The sequence below is a fragment of the Orycteropus afer genome, unplaced genomic scaffold, assembly GCF_000298275.1.
Source record: "Orycteropus afer afer isolate SDZICR_OR568_19922 unplaced genomic scaffold, OryAfe1.0 scaffold00139, whole genome shotgun sequence".
NCBI classification, from domain to species: Eukaryota; Metazoa; Chordata; class Mammalia; order Tubulidentata; family Orycteropodidae; genus Orycteropus; species Orycteropus afer.
This window is the reverse complement of record NW_006921726.1, coordinates 6,042,556-6,049,310: the sequence shown is the minus strand read 5'-3', so window position 1 is coordinate 6,049,310 and position 6,755 is coordinate 6,042,556.

Below are 6,755 nucleotides of genomic sequence, written 5' to 3'. Positions count from 1 at the left end.
TCTTTTCTACACTTGGAGCATCTCATCCATTCTCACAGCTAGAAATAACATCTATATGCTGGTGCCTTCCAATGTGTTTCTCCAGCCTGGACTTTTCTAGGTAACTTCAGGCTTGTATATCCAATGACCTCTTCAGCTTTTCCATTTAAATATCTAATCAATATTGCAAACTCAACCTGCCACAGTGGAACTGCTGGTCTTCCCCTCAATTTTTCTCCATCCACAGCCATCCACATCTTAGTTGGCAATGCCAATTTGCTTAGCCCAAATCTATACCCTCTTCTCTTTCTCTCACGCCCCATGATCAAGTTTTCAGAAAATCATGATGGTACGACCTTCAAAATATATCCAACCACTTCTCACTTTCTGTGCAGTTATCACATAGCCCAACCGCCATCATCTCTCACCTGATTTGCTGCCAAGACCTGATTGCACTTGTGAGATGGGGTGCTGGTGTGATCCTATCAAAGGCTCACTTAAGAAAGATTCCCTGCCATGTTCCTTGTGGTTGGCAAAGTTCATCTTCTGTGGTTGTAGGACTTATCTCCTGGGTTGGGTTTTTTTTTTTTTTTTTTTTTTGCTATATCTCAGTGGGCTCTACTTTCAGTTTCTTGCCTCCCATGGCCCTCACCACTGACCCTCTCACAACATGGCAGCTCACTTCTTCAAAGCCAGCAGGAAGAATCTCTCAAGTGCAAGATGTAATGTAATTACTGTACTGACATCCCATCACCTTTGCCATGTTCTGTTGTTTTGAAACAAGTCGTAAGTCCCACCCACTATTTTCAAGGGCAGAAGATTACATAGCTTACATATTATCATGTAACTTTTCTATCCCCCACCTTGGATTTTTTTAATCATTGAAATTGCCTCTTTTGTCTGCCACAAAAAAAAAAAAAAAAAAGACTTTGGGAGATGTTTCAGGTAGAATGGGCTAGATTATGCTACACTATCAAATAACTCCAAATACTACTGGTTTGTTTTTTAAAAGGTGCTTTGTTTTGTTTTGTTTTGTTTGTTTTTGCTCAAACCATGCCTATTACAAGAGAGCTAGCACTCTGCTACATGTCCTGGGACTCTGGCTTCCAGACTAATAGAGTAACCATCATATTAAATGTTGCTGGTTACTGTAGCAAAAGAAAAAACAAAGCCTAGAAGTGCCACCAAAACAAACAAACCTATTGCCATCAAGGTGATTCTAGCTTATGGTGACCCCATGTGTGTCACAGTAGAACTGTACTCCAAAGAGTTTTCAATGGCTGGTTTAAAAAATTATGTCATCAGGCCTTTCTTCCAAGGCACTTCTGGGTAGACTTGAACTTTGGTTAGCAATCATGAGTTAACCATTTGTACCATCCAATGCTCCAGATCACAAATTTATTGTTATATGCCGTCAAGTCAGACCCGACTCATAGTGACCCCTCCTTGGGTTTCTGAGGCAGTATCACTACAGAAGTAGATTGCCCCATCTTCCTTCCGAGGAGTGGCTGGTGGGTTTGAACCGCCAGCCTTCTGGTTAGCAGCCAAGTGCCTTAGGCACTACGCTAGCAGAGCTCCCCCAGATCACAAATGTTACACTCAAAATCCCCCATCCAACCAGTAGGGGCCAGTATGTGCAATCTTCTGTTCCTAATAGCAGGAGCTTAAAGAATTGGAGAAGAGCATCCATGACTGCCATAGAAAGCCTCTTCCATGAGAAGTGACAAACAGAGAGTTTAACAATAAAAGAACTTGAAAAGTTATCTGGAGGACATGTAACATAAAGCAGGTAAGAGTTACAGAGCTCTACACAAAATCTGCAAAGGGTCCAAATCCAAGGTCAAATATTCAAATTTAGGAATAAATTATTCAGTGATTGGTAATAAAAAATTAATAAAGGCTGATTAATTGCTGGCCATGAGATGAAATGGACTTGATGGCAACTGGTTTGTTTCTTGGTTTAATTGCACTTTTGTTTTCTTAGCTCCTAAGCTTCCATAAATCTGCTGATCCTTTACTAACTGCCCAAGTGACCAACCCTGCTTTTCTAACTAACTTTTTCTCCTCAGTGACTCAAACTTTTAACATGCCCTCCACAAGATTCAACAGTAATAACATACTTGGTTGTTGACTAACATAGCAGGGACAGCAACTTTGGTTTGCCAGTAGTAAGCATGTACTTTCTACTAAATGGGTCATTTTGGTCATTAAAGTGGACACACAATATCCATTCTACTCCAAATTATTAGTCATGTAGCCCAATCATTGTGATCCTATTTCTTTACAAGGAACTGGGCATGTGACTCACTCCTGAACAATAAGACATGAAGGACAAGTGTGTTAGGTGGCTTCTGATGAAGGCCTTCTTATTTATAAGTGATAAAACAAAACCCTAGTGTCCCTCTTCTTCCTCTGGGCATTGTGGTATCTGGATTGGATGTCAGTAACTGTTGCAGGGGAGAGCAGAGCCAGGAGACATGCAACCAAGCAAAACCAGAATGTCTGAACTTACTTTTTTGAGATAATAAATTGCATTATTGTTTAAGGCCATTTTCAGAAAGGTTTTCAGTCACTGGCAGCCAAAACATCCTAACTTAAAACTTGAAGGGAAATTGTACAGTACTTTTCCTGTCTTCTTTTGACATGTCATTCCACAAGGTCACCATGGGAAGCCCTAAAAATGTGTTCCAGAAGCAATGATCCTGGTGCCACTTTTGCCAGCCAATATGACCAAAAGGACTACTTTTTTAAGTTTTCATTATTATAGCCTTTTATTACCCGTATCTTTATAAATCCAGCAGTTTTTTGTTTTTTATTATGACTTTTTTAATTCTTGCAATGTTTACCCCCTCCCCTCCCACCACAGATAATCAACAAAGTTTCCTTCCATATATAAACAACTATTTGGCATTTTACCATGCTGTTGTTGTTGTTAGGTGCCGCTGAGAAGTATCTGACTCATAGCGACCCTATACACAGCAGAACGAAACACCACCTGGTCCCGCTCCACCTTCATCATTCTTGCTATATACTTGAACCATCATTGCAGTCAATGTGTCAATCCCTCTCACTGAGAGCCTTCCCCTACTCTGACCCTCCACCTTTCCAAGCATGGCATCCTTCTCTAGGGAATAGTCCCTTCTGACAACATGACCAAAGTAGGTGAAACAAAGTCTGGCCATACTCGCTTCCAAGGAGCATTCCAGCTGCACTTCCTCCAGGACACATTTGTTAGTTCTTTTGGCAGTCCATGGTACTTTCAGCATTCTTTGCCAGCACAACTAAAAACATCAATTCTTCTTCGGTCTTTCTTATTCATTGTCCAGCTCTCACATGCATATAAAGCGATTGAAAATATCATGGCTTGTGTCAGGCTTACCTTAGTCTTCACAGAGAAATCTTTGCTCATCAACACTTGAAGAGATCCTTTGCCTAGTGCTATACGTCGTCTGATGTCCTGACTGCCGCTTCCATTGGCATCGATTGTAGACCCAAGCAATGTAAAGACTTTGACAACTTCAATCTTTTCTCCATTTATCATGATGCTGCTTATAGGTCCTGTTGTGAGGATTTTTGTTTTCTCTATATTGAGATGCAGTGCATACTGCAGAGTGTATTCTTCAGTCTCCATCAGTTAAGTGCTTCAAGTCATCCTCACTTTCAGCAAACAAAGTTGTGGCATCAATGTATCACAAGTTGTTAATAATTCTTCCTCCGGTGTTGATGCCACATTCTTCTTCATATAGTTGAGGTTCTCAGATTATTTGCTCAACACATAGATTTAACAAGGATGGTGAAAGGATACAACCCTGATGCACTCCCTTCTTGATTTTAAACCATGCAGTGTCACCTTGATCTGTTTGAACTACAGCCTCTATGTCTATGTACAGGTTCCTTGTGAGTATAATCAAGTGTTCTCGATTTCCCACTCTTCTCAATGTTATCCACAATTTGTTATGATCCCCACAATCAAATGCTTTTGTATAGTCAATAAAACACAAGTAAACATCTTTCTGGTATTCTTTGTTTTGAGCCAAGATCCATATGACAGCAGCAATGATATCCCTTGTTCCACATCCTCTTCTGAATCCAGCTTGCACCTTTGGAAGTTCTCTGTGTACTGCTGCAACCATTTTTTAATTATCTTCAGTAAGATTTTACTTGTGTGCAATATTAATGATATTATTCGATAATTTCCACATTCTGTGGAATCACTATTCTTTGAAATGGGTACCAATATGGAACTCTTCCAGTCAGTTGGCCAGGTAGCTGTCTTCCAAATCTCTTGGCATTAACCAAGTGAGTGCCTTCAGTGGGGCATCCATTTGTTGAAATATCTCAATGGGTATTCCGTCAATTCCTGGAGCCTTGTTCTTTAATTTCTTCAGTGCACCTTCGACTTCTTTCTTTAATACCATTGGTCCTTGATCATATATCACATCATGAAATAGATGAACATCGACCCATTCTTTTTGGTACAGTGGTTCTGTATTCCTCTCATCTTCTTTTGATGCTTCCTGCATCATTCAATATTTTGTCCATAGAATCTTTCAATATTAGGCTTAAATTTTTTCCTCCATTCTTTTAGCTTGAGAAATGTCAAGTGTGTTCTTCCCTTTTGGTTTTCTAACTCCAGGTCTTTGCACATTTCATTATAGTAATTGGCTTTGTCTGCTTGAGCTGCTCTTTGAAATCTTCTCTTCAGCTTTTTTATCTTGTCATTTCTTCCATTTGCTTTAGCTGCTATCTGCTCAAGGGAAAGTTTCAGAGTCTCTTCTGACATTCGTTTTGGTCTTTTCTTCTTTTTTTGTCTTTTTAATGACCTCTTGCCTTCTTCAAGGATGATGTTCTTGATGTCATCCCACAATTCTTCTGGTTTTTGGCCATTGGTATGCAATGCATCAAATCTATTCTTTAGATGGTCTCTAAAATTCAGAAGGGATATTTTCAAGATCATATTGTGGCTCTCATGGACTTTAATTGTCTTCAACTTCAAGTTGAACTTACATATGAGCAGTTAATGATCTGTTCCACAATCAGTCCCTAGCCTGGTTTTGGCTGAAGATATTAAACTTTTCCATAGCCTCTTCCCACAGATATAGTAAATCTGATTCCTGTGTATTCCATCTGGCAAAGTCCATGTATGTATAGCCGCCATTTGTATTGTTGAAAAAAGTTATCTGCAATGAATAAGTCATTGGTATTGCAAAATTCTGTCATGTCATCTCCAGCATTATTTCTATCACCAAGGCCAAATTTTCCAATGTCCAGTAACCCTTCTTTTTTTCCAACTTTTGCACTCCAGTCACCAGTGATAATTAACACATCCTGATTGCATGTTCAGTCAATTTCAGACTGCAGAAGTTGGTAAAAATCTTCAATTTCCTCATCTTTGGCTTTTGTAGTTGGTGCATAAATTTGAGTAACTGGTCTTCCTTGTAGGCATATGATATTATCCTGTCACTGACAGCATTGTACTTCAGAACAGATCTTGAAACATCCTTTGTGATGATGAATGTCATGCCATTCCTCTTCAAACAATCATTCCCAGCATGGTAGATCATATAGTTGTCTGATTCAAAATGGCCAAAACCAGTACATTTCCGCTCACTAATGCCTAGGATACTGATCTTTATGCATTCCATTTCATTTTTGACAACTTCCAATTTTTCTTTTTTTTTTAAATTGTGATTTAGGTGAAAATTGACAGAGCAAATTCACTTTGCATGCAGCAGTTCACATACACATTGTCTCATGACATTGACTAAAATTTACCACAATGCAACAGCTCCCCTCCCACTTCCTCCCTGTAGTTACCTCTTCCCTCCATGCACTCCTACCCCCTGAACTGTCTCCCTTGCATGAAGAGCTCTTCTTTCTCCCATAATTTTTCTCTCCAAGGAGCATATCTACCTCAGGTAAATGTTGAACTCATATACCTGTCTTTTGTTTGCCTGGAAGCCACAGATGTGGGTTGAATTCTAGACCTTAGGGGCAGCTAGGGGCCATAGTCTCAGTGGTTCCACCAGGCTCTATCAGACTGCAAACCTGGTCCCCCCCTTTTTTTTCCAAATGATTTTGAGTTTTGTTCCACATTGTTCTACCTCTCTATCCAGGATCTCCTACATAGATCCCCCTCCAAATGGTTGACAGTGGTAGCTGGGCACCATCTAGTTCTTCTGGTCTCATAGTCATATAGGCTGAGGATCGCATGGTGTAACAGTCACTAGGACTAATTGCTTCCATGAATCTTTGGTTTTCTTCATTCTTCTTTGCTCTGGATGAGGAGAGACCCTTCATTGCATCTAGGTGGCTGCTTGCAAGCTTTTAAGATTCCAGTCACTACTCACCAAAGTAGGAGGTGGAACAATGTTTTGTGTACTATGTTATGCTAATTGAACTTAATGTCCCTGGTGACTATGGTCCCGAGCCAAAAGGTTCAACTATTTGGTCCCTCTGGATAGCTGGCTGTGACCAAGAAGTGACTACAGCTTTGTCCTTTGTCAGCTCTACTATAAACATGGAAATACAGATCATACAAATACACTTATAGGCCCATTGTCTGCCAACCCTCTACATGGTCTTGGGTGCACTCCCCACTTCATAGATATAACTAATAGTTCAGCCTGTCCACCCCTCTATCCACCTGTATGCCCACATTTGCCTTCACTGACAATGCAGTAGTGTATGTGCAAAAGAGTTCATCTTTGTTGTCTATATCTCCCATGTACCTCTCTATGTCTTCCTCTTCTTCAATGCCACCATGTTGATCACTC